Genomic DNA, 10,577 nt, shown 5'->3' on the forward strand with positions numbered 1-10,577 from the left:
CAAAACAAGAGAAGTCTAAAACATCGTTGCAAAAAAAATTGACTTCCAAAAAAGGGAAACACGCAAAAACATTTTTTGGGAAAAAAATAGCATTCAGTTCAAAGATATAAACTATGCAAGTTCGGTGCAAAGTTCTACAAAAAAACTCAAAAAATAGCCGTCCATTGTTGAAAAAATTGTAAGTTCAACACGATGTCCTAGATAAGTTTGTGAAAAACCTAAAAAAAAACCATGAAAATTCAAATGGTAAAATTTCAAGTCGTAAAATGAGAGAAGTCCAAAACAACGTTGAAAAAATGTTAGTTAAAAAAACACACAAAAACACACGCGACAGCCACTCCAGTCCAGGCGTAGTAAGTACCTCATTCCAAGTTAAAAACGGTGGTCCGTTCGGAATAAAAGAAATGACAGAAATTCAAATTGTAAAAATTCAAGCAAAAAAAGAAACCCCATGAAAATCCTGCTTAGTAAGTACCTCAGTACAAGTCGTAAAATGAGAGATGTTCAGAACATCGTTGTCAAAAAAATGTTGAGTTCAAAAAAAAGAAACAAAACAAAACAGTTTTTTGAATAAAATATCATTCAGTTCGATGATACAAACCATGCAAGTACAGGGGCGACGATACAGTAAACCGTTCAAAATTTACGAGCAAAAATATTACCCAAAAACAGAGCAAAAGCTAGTTAGTGAAAACATGCTTAGTACAAATCCATGCAAACATCAGTACAAATACTCTTTTTTCAGAATAATACAAAATTACTCTACAAAAAATAGCTCAGTACAAACGCACACATATATCAGTACAAGTAATCTGTTTTTCAGACGGGAAAACAACAGGATCCGTCTTGCGTATTCGAAATTACTCTTAAATGGTTGCGAGGTAGAGAAAACGCCCAACATGACTAAGTTTCGCATTTTCGATAGCTATCCAACAGTATATTATTTGCCCCATTTCGACAAACTTAAAAAAAACGTGTTCAAAACCAATTTTAACCGTATTTGAATTCATATTTAAACCTCAAGGAATTAACAAAAAAATTAAATACGTAAAAGTTGCGCATTTTCCATAGATTTCCAATGCTGTATCATTTGCATCAATCTGACAAACCGTTTGCAAAAAACTGTGAAAAAACATTTCGCCCAGAATTTCACCGTTTTTTAAATTACTTTTAAATCATATAGAATTTGAAAAAATAGTAGATATATGGAATATGCGGATTTTCACAAGCTTTCCAACGCCATCTCATTTGCTCAATTCCGACAAACTGTTTGAAAATTAAGTCGAAAATATGATTCGCCTTTTCGGTTTCGAAAAAAATGGTTTTTTCAAAACTGCTCTTAAATCATTTTTTTTGCAAAAACAAATTATAAGATTGTAATGTGGACATCAAGAGCTTTCCAATGATATATTACACGCCCCATTTCGACAAAAAAATTTGCAAAAAAATTTGAACTAAAGAAGACGATTTTTAACCGCAACAGAAAGCATCAGTTCTACCGCTCGAATTTCATCAGTTCAACCGGTTGAATTCATCAGTTCAAGTAGGGTAACAGAATAATATTCTGTTACGCGTAACAGAATAGCCCAGATGTCTGTGTGTAGGGTGGATCTATTATGATAACACCCTTAAGAGTCTTATTATGATAACACCGGAGCTTATTCTCATAACACCCCGACCGAACTGCGGACGCAAACAAAAAAGACAAAACCCACCCCGCCTTATCCTCTCCTCCACCCCTCGCTCTCCCCTCCCGACCTTTCCCTACTCGACCCGCCTCCTTCCCGCAACCGCCCCCCCACCCGATCCACCTCTCTGCGCCAGCCCACCACAAGACCAACCTCCGCCGCCACTCCCACCTTTCTCCTCCGGCGGGCCACCCCACAACCTCCCTCCTTCTCCCGCCCGCCGGCCTCTCCTACCCACCTTCTCCCTCCGTGCGTTACCCGCCCCTGATGCGGATCCTTCCTGGCCCGGATCCAGGCAAAGGCGCCCCCACCAACCCCCGCCACCTTCCTCCGACGACGGCTAGCATGACCGCTGCCTCCCCACGCCACCTCTGCCCCAACCCCAACCGACGCCCTCCAACTCCAGATCGAACTGCACCACGCCGCTCAGCGACAGGCGCTAGATCTGGGACCGATGACCCGGTCCACGGCGGCGTGTCAAGAGGTGGATCTCGACGGGGCGATGGTCGTCCATGCTCCTACACTTGGCGTCGAGCACATCGGCCTTGAGCACCTTCTCCGGTGCGGCGCGCACCACCCGAGCCGTCGCCACACCCTTCCCACCTTTTCCATGTGCGATGGGTCCCACCCGAGCCGCCACACCACGTCCAATGGTGGCCCTACTACTGTGTAGGCGGGGGATTGAGAGGAACTGCACCTCGACTCCAGTGAGGTACATGTTGGATTCTTATGTGATTTGGTTGCTCCTCTAGTGCAGTTCGGCTTGGATTGAGAAGTGCCACATCTTGCTGACCTCCATCCCCATTTTCTCCTTGTGGAGCTCGGCGGCGCGCCACGTGCAGTTTGGTGCTCATCACGGCGCGTCCATGCAGTACGGCTCGACGAGCTGCCACTCTTCCTCTTGCAGTCCAGGCGTCCCGGCCTTGGAGTGCGCGGGACACCCAAGTGCAGCTCACGTGTGCGTACATGTGCAGCTCCCCCCGCGTGTGCGATGTGCATATGCAGCTCGCCGGTGCATTTCGTGCAGCTCAGTTCTGAGGAGCACCTCATCTCACATGCACAGTTGTGCTATCTATAAAAATTACACTTGTTTGGCTGCCGCTACTACAGGAAATTGAGCTTGAGCGCCTTGGTGTGGTACAACATCAGTGCGTTTCGTGTGTGATGGGGAACAAAAGAAAGGAAAAGGATGCAATTTTGTTACACTGCACTGTGGGTTGTTACTCAGTTTGTAAAATCTTTTGTTTGTAAAAAACAGTGCGCTCAGTGAAACGAAGAAGTACATTTTTTGAAATTATTTTAGTTCATTGTTAAAAGGTTTGTGGTTCCCTTTATTGCAGTGCACACGAAAGTAAAATTGCATTGGGAGTTCTAGTGCACTTCGTTGTCGCGTACGCACGATGATTTCAGTTTGATGCAGTGCGGTTTCGGTCTAAAGCAGTGCACTCATCTGTCTGATGCAGTGCACTTTGTTTGTTGCGTACGCATGATAATTTTCAGTCTATCAGATGCAGTGCGGTTTTAGTCTGAAGCAGTGCACTCATCTGTCTGATGCAATGCATTTCATTCGTCGTGTATGCATGATAATTTTTAGTCTGTCAGATGCAGTGCGATTTTCTGTCTGAAGCAGTGCACTCATCTGTTTGATGTAGTGCAGACGATGATTTGGGTGTCACAAAAAACTGAGTGTCCGCATTTTTGTAAAATAAAAAATGCTCTTAAACCATAAGGAATTAGCGGAAGTGTTCTACATGAAAAAGTTGCACCTCGTCGATATCTTTCCAACGGCGTATCGTTTGAATCATTCCGACCAGCGGTTCGCAAAAATTTCACCAAAAACGGCCGCTGCCACTCGTCGTCCGCCGCACGATTTTCAAAATTAACTTAAAACTGTAAGGAATTTCAAAAATATTTCAACATATGAAAGTTGCGGCTCGTTCGTAGCTTTCCAACGGCATATCACACGCCTTGTTTCAACAAACGGTTCAAAAACTGGAGCAAAAACAGTATCAAAAATTTGAAAAAATTTGAAAAACAGAATTCCGCGATTTAGTAAATTTGAAACTGCTCTTAAACCGTAATGGATTAGAGAAAAATTTTATATGAAAAAGATGCGCCTCAACGATATCTATCCAATGGCGTATCGTTTGCTTCATTCAGACGAGCGGTTTAGAAGAAATCGTGAAAAATACGCCCGCTGCCACTCATCATGGGCCGCACCATTTTCAAAACTGCTCTTAAACCGTATGGAATCTCAAAAAGTGTTTAACATGTCGAAGTTGCGCCTAATCCATAGCTTTTCTACGGTATATTACACGCCTCATTCCGATAAACGGTTAAAAAATTAGAGCGAAAACAGTACCGAAAAAATAACACGTGCAGTTTTTTTCGACGAGAAATTCACTCGTGTGAGTACTGCAGCACACTTGGTTCAAAGAATGACGTGCACTTGCGTTCATCGTGCAGTGCGGAAGTGGTGTACAGAATAGTTATTCTGCTAATATTAGCAGAATAGACTGTCTGTATATATATAACTTCTAGTACTACAACGTGCACACTCTTGATCTGGACTAGGAACATCATCAGTGTAATGATTCACACGAGAAAAATGATGTCACCGATCCAGCACAGAGAACGAGGCCAAGAATAACACCAGCTAAAAGAGCATATCGAAGCATCTTGAATTTTTGGATTTGGCCGCACATCACATCAGTATTCAGCTGCATCTCATCTATCTATTGTATTAATTCACCAATGGAGTACTCAAGAAATTCACTCACGTACTTCTGCACGAGATCAACCCATATTCATGTGCAGTAATATTTTGTCCCCGGCGCCTATGGATCACAATACACACACATTAATGACCGTGAATTGTGCAAATTAGCAGAATATCGAGGTGTTTTCTTCATATATATTACGTACCTTTCCACGGTTACCGCAGATGTAGAACTCTTGCTCTAGATTACTTTGTGTGTGCGACATATGCTTATCAGCACGGCGTCCACAACCGCAAAAAAAGCAACACAGGTGCCGTCGCTCGATTCCTGGCTGCTTCGGCGCCGGTGGCATAGCTGCCGGATCGTCGAAGGGACGTCGCACTGCAGTGGGATGATTCACCAGAGAGGGCTGGCTGCATTGGCCATGGCGAGCGCATGTCGTGGCCAACAGGGCCAGACGAGAGCTCGACCAAGGCGGCGGAGTCCCAAACTTGCGATCCACGCCAACGTGGGCTCGAACGGGCGGCTCATGCCGCTTCGACAAGCTCCGGTGGGTCCATTGTCACCAAAGGAGCTGACTAAGAGGGAGTAGAATTTTGTGGAGAATGGAAGTGAAGAATATGAAAAGAAGGGGATGCCAACACATCTATATATAGGCACAACTTAGTGCCGACGTTCCGGGCGGAGACACGACAGCACAATGTAAAATATTTATGGCGTGTTTATAAATCACACGATAGCAATATGCTGTAACTGGTCACGACAACTGGGCCCGCATAGTAGTGGCTTAGGATGTATTGTCAGCGTCAACAATAACAACTATAGCTAGCGTACCAATTTGGCAGACGCCAACACTAAATATTGCTGGCGTTGATGAAAAATGGCGCGCCACAAATGGAAGTTATGGGTAGCCGTTTTTCCACTGTGTGTATTGGTTTACGGAAATGCTAATTTTCATTCGGCTGAAATCTTTTCACGTTCATCCGTTTTTCTGCTCGTTCGATCCTTGTGTCGTGATTCGTGCTTTCCTCTTTTTTCCCCTACCTCGAGGTGTTTTGTTTGTTATCGGGCCCGCAACCTTCTCCTGGAGACCCGTTAATCGGGGGGCGGGTAGCGTGTCGCAGACGGGTTTTCCCCTCGAACTTCCTTTTTTTTGTCCTCTGCTGACTTTGTCCGTTTTCTTCCCCATTTCTAGCGGCGCGAGCTTGAGGCATTGATTCATGGCGATTTTTGGTTAGAGATCTCAGTCGCTGATCTCTCGAGGGCGAGCCGGTGGCTAGGCATCCGGTCCTCCTCCCCCCTCCCCCCTCCCATCCCCTGCTTCATTGTCCTCAAACGCGCGCAGAGAGAGGCGAAATCGATGCCATGGTGATCCGGCTGCGCTGTCTTCTCTGCTTCGCTTGACTTCGCGCCACTCCTCATCTTCCTCGTGTGGATCTGCGAACCCTGTGTACCCCTCCTCATCCTCCATCCATGGTTGGTTTTGTAAGTATCCTTGCCCCCTGTGTTCCTCCCCCTGCTTTTTCTGTTTGATTTTTGCTAGATCCGGCGAATCCTATATGTTTCCCTGTGTTGCCGTGGTTCCTAGATGTTTCGGATGTTGCAGGTGTGAGGTTCGATGTGTATGTAGTGGTGGAACCTTCCTGTGTATTGTTGATTTTTTGTGCTTTCAGATTCCGCTCTAGTTGCCATTGTGAAGAATAGCTCCTAGTTGTGTTCAATTTCTTTAGTGGATCCCTCTTGTAGTTGTCGCTGTGGATCCCTCCTGGTTGGTTGTAGGTGCTGAACTCCTAGGTGTGTACCATCCCTCCTGTAGTTGTCGCTACGGACCCCTCCAGTTTGGATGTAGATGCTGAATCTAGCTCATAGTTTGTATGAATATATAAAATCAGTGTAACCACAGCTAATTTAATGTGATTACACTGTGTTCAAGTCTCCTCGTGTGTATTTATTAGAAATCCAGTGTAATTTCACTGAAATTTGCATTGTAAGTACAGTGTATGTTTCAGTGAATTTTCAGTGTAATTATTGTGGGCATTTTCACTGGAATTACAGTGCTTTCGAATCGTAATTACAGTGGTAATTTCGGTGCAATTACAGTGAAGATATTAGTGTGTATTCCTAGTGGTTTAACACTGTGGATTTACAGTGTAATTTCTTTAGTACTTTAGGTGATTTTTTTGTAGTGTAATTCTCAGTGCATTTTCAATGTATCCTTAGTGCATTTTGTAATGTAATTCTTTAGTGGGTTCAGAGGATTCTTAGTGGATTTACAATGTAAGCTTAAGTGGATTTACACTAGTTTTTAGTGGATTTGCACTATAATTTCCAATGGACTTGCATCTTAACTCTTGATTTTTACAGTGTAATTTTCAGTGGATTTACACTGTAGTTTTTACTGGATTTGCACTGTAATTTCCGGTGGACTTGCATTGTAACGCTTGATTTTTACAGTGTAATTTTCAGTGGATTTACATTGTAGTTTTTAGTAGATTTGCACTGTAATTTCCAGTGGATTTACATTGTAGTTTTTAGTAGATTTGCACTGTAATTTCCAGCGGACTTGCATTGTAACTCTTGATTTTTACAGTGTAATTTTCAGTGGATTTACAATGCAATTTTTAGTGGATTTACCGATTTAAACTGTAATTTTCCAGTGGAATTTGCACTGTAACTCTTGATTATTTCAGTGTAATTTTCAGTGGATTTACTCTGTAGTTTTTAGTGGATTTACACTGTGATTTTCAGTGTTATTTACACTGTAATTCTTGATATTTTTCAGTGTAATTTCAGTGGATTTACACTGTAATCCTTAGTGCTTTTGGGTAGGGACGGTATTTTACCCTTTTGTAATCTGCATTTGAGTAGGGGTTGGATTATCTTTGTATTATATTTAGTGGAATTCTTATTGGATTTACATTGTATCTCTCAGTGGACTTACACCGTAATTTTTAGTGGGTTTTACAGTGTAGTTCCAGGATTTTAAAGTGTAATTCTTATTGGATTTACACTGTAACTCTCAGTGGACTTGCACTGTTTTGTTGAGTAAACAAGTATGCTCCACTCTGTTTTGTTGTCAATAACCAATTTCGAAGAGCATGATTGAATCTGTTTTCTTTTCACAGGATTTGTTAATGCTATAAGAGGGACATGCATTGAGGAACTTAGCTTCATCATGTTCGAGGTACAAGTTTCTGGCCCTTCATGCTTGTTTCCATCCCATTTGATTCCATTGCAGGCACCTGTAAATCTTGTTTGCCCCTTTTTTCAGTTGATAGGCTTAATTGATATGAATTGATCATTTTATTACTTCCTTTGTGTACTCATTTGTATTTACAAATAGTAGTTTGTAGCAATTTGATCTTCAAGTAGGAAAGAAAGGTCTTTCTATGTAGTTCCAAAGTTTATAAAATTCAGTCCTAGTTTCTTTACTTTCTTGTAAATGAGTTATTTTGTAATCATGATCTAAGTTTCTGATTATTGTATATTTGTGTGTGCCAAAGTTTCTGAATTACAGTTCTAGCTTTATGAAAATATAGCATTTCTAACCTGTTTGTTCAAGGATTTTCCTAACTTTTTGTATTTTATCTCCCAGAACATGTGATCCCTATCTTCTTTATACTCATTTCCATGTGTTGTAACTGTTGTTTTCAATTCAGAAACTTCCTAGTAGTTCTGAAATTCACGAATTTAACATGGATTTTTTGTTTCCTAACCTTTCTGCTCGTGCACCCCTAGACTCATAGGATCCTAGGGTTCTTCCTAGATATAGTTTAATTATTGGTTCTAGTGTAAACTTCCAGAATTCATCCTTTTTTGAGTTTATTTGTCTCTGCAGCATGTATATATAATGGTTCACAGCCGCCCTTTATTTGATTTCTGATGTAGACTGGCAGGGGAGAGAGATCTGCCTAAATCATACTTAGTATGTGGTGATTGCAAAATTGGGGCTGTTTACCTGTGCTTAGTCATCTTCAGCAGAGTGGATCATCTTCAGGTTTCTGTCCCAGATCATGGAGGAATCGCCCTCTTGGTTGGCGCTTATTCCCGTTTCCTCTAGCTATTCTCCCCCCTCCATGTTCTTCCCCTCTGCAGTGCATTTTTGTAGTGGATATTACAATGAAAATAATAGTGGAGTTCTTATTGTAATTTTATAGCTTTTCAATGTAATTTTTAGTGCTCCAGAGCTTAATTTGTCATGGCATTTTAGGTGTGTGTGCTTAGATGACATCATCCTGATCCTTTCCTTTTCTTTTCGTATTGCTTTAGCTTAGTGCACATGTACATGGTAAAGCTTGCCTGTAACTTTGGGTTGTCCGAGCGGGAAAAGTTGGGTTGTGGACCCATTATGATCATGATGCTGGTGGTGTTTAAGAGTTGGTGTGTGGACCCGTTTAAGCTCGTGATGCTGGTGGTGTTTAAGAGTTGGTGTGTGGACCCGTTTAAGCTCGTGATGCTGGTGTGCTTAAAATCATGCTGGTGTGCTTAAAATCGGGGGCAAGTAGGAACTAACAGAGGACATGAGACACGGGACAGGGAGACACTTGTCATTCTGTAATAGGTGGGAAAATCTGACTGAAAACGAATTCGTTTTCATCCGGATGTAAAACAGACAGTCCCTTGGTTTATGAAGTCCAAATTCAGATTGTTTGTTCTCCATCTTATCTATCTATCTATCTATACCTATACTAATTACAGACTTCCAAGAAATTCCCATATTAATTAGAATTTATGGACCGTTAATCTGGTGGGACCAAATTATTACGGTGTAGATCTTTTGAGAGGACAAAAAGTTTTTTCATCAAATTAAACCATGATATATCTATATCCGTAGGATGGCTAACATCGTAGGCCTTAAAAAGAACTCACCAGCAACCACGAACTATCTACATCCGTAAAATGACCCAGCATAAACCAGTATCCCGTCGAAAAACAACAGCATATGCCCTGACGCTCCTTTATTCCTTAAAATAATAAAAACAATCTGCTATTACCCTGCCTGCCCCCAATTGATTGGTACTTGTACGCATTTATTTCTTGACATCAATATTTATTCCTATTTTTCTCTCCCATGCGTGTAGTTGATTATCCCTAATTACTCTCCCCCGATTTTAACTATTGGGTCTGGTCTCTAATCTCTCTTCTCCTATTTAATCTCTCCATCCCTGAATTAAGGCTGGACGGTTGTGCGTATGGTAATCTTTTCTCTTTCTCTAATCTCTTGCCCCCGATTTTAAAGAATGCATGGTCGGTACTTTCTGCTGTTACATCTTCAAAATCAAATTGTGGCGATCAGTACATGCAAAGGAAAAAAAAAAGGAAAGGTGAGCACATGTCGCTGCAGACATAAATCCAAATCGGCAGCGCATCTCATCCATGACGGATGCACGGCAAGTTGTTGGCCCGGCGATCAAGACGTTCACGGCAGCCGTGCGCCAAGGTGTCGTTACGGACGGCCGGACCAACTCCCCGTCGGCACGTCCGCGCCAAGACCGCGGGTGCGTACTGCTTAAAGTTTTGGTTGCCGAATGAGGCAATTTTATTGAGGGGGGCGGTTAAACGTGGTTACCACGGTTACCGGGAAATACCGAGAGTATTTCAAACGGATATTATAGTTGAATTTTGAATTCAAGTAAATGAATGAACGATCATTCGAACCAGAGACCTGTCAAAACACGAACTAGGTTGCTACGACGAACACTTCAGAATCAACTCTCATGGCATTAATTAGATCCTACACACTTTACTACAAATGGAGCGTTTAAATTCAAAAAAAATTAAAAAATGGTATTTTTTGCTCGGTACGAGGATTTGTCGAGGGACACGGAAATATACAGTAACCATGGGAAATCTTGAAATTTCGACCGGTAACCAAAACCTTGGTACTGCTACAGCATGAGACGGCAGGCGTGCTGATACGAGACGACGATGCCGATGGCTGGTCGTACTCGTCAGGGTGAGCGTGAGATGCATGCCCGCATAGAATATGCATGTGAATAGCCATTCGCTAGCTTGGTTGATCAATTAGAGGACTCCATGCATGCCTACTTCGGGATGTTCTAGAATTAATCTTGAAAGAGATTAAGCTAATGATGTTGAAGATTATGCAGTTCCAGTGTGGAAGGACATATGGTATTTTCCGAGCCTATGTCCATGAAAAACCATTGAT

At 42.2% G+C, this 10,577-nt stretch overlaps 1 long non-coding RNA gene across 1 annotated transcript; it reads left to right on the forward strand.

Annotated features, from left to right (window-relative positions):
• Positions 1 to 5,554: 5,554 nt before the first annotated feature.
• On the forward strand, positions 5,555 to 8,782 carry LOC119278693. The gene is made up of 3 exons (XR_005137924.1): positions 5,555 to 5,893; positions 7,534 to 7,592; positions 8,297 to 8,782. It is a non-coding gene; the product is annotated as an uncharacterized LOC119278693 (long non-coding RNA).
• Positions 8,783 to 10,577: the final 1,795 nt, after the last annotated feature.

Source organism: Triticum dicoccoides, chromosome 3B (genome assembly GCF_002162155.2).
Source record: "Triticum dicoccoides isolate Atlit2015 ecotype Zavitan chromosome 3B, WEW_v2.0, whole genome shotgun sequence".
Taxonomy (NCBI): domain Eukaryota; kingdom Viridiplantae; phylum Streptophyta; class Magnoliopsida; order Poales; family Poaceae; genus Triticum; species Triticum dicoccoides.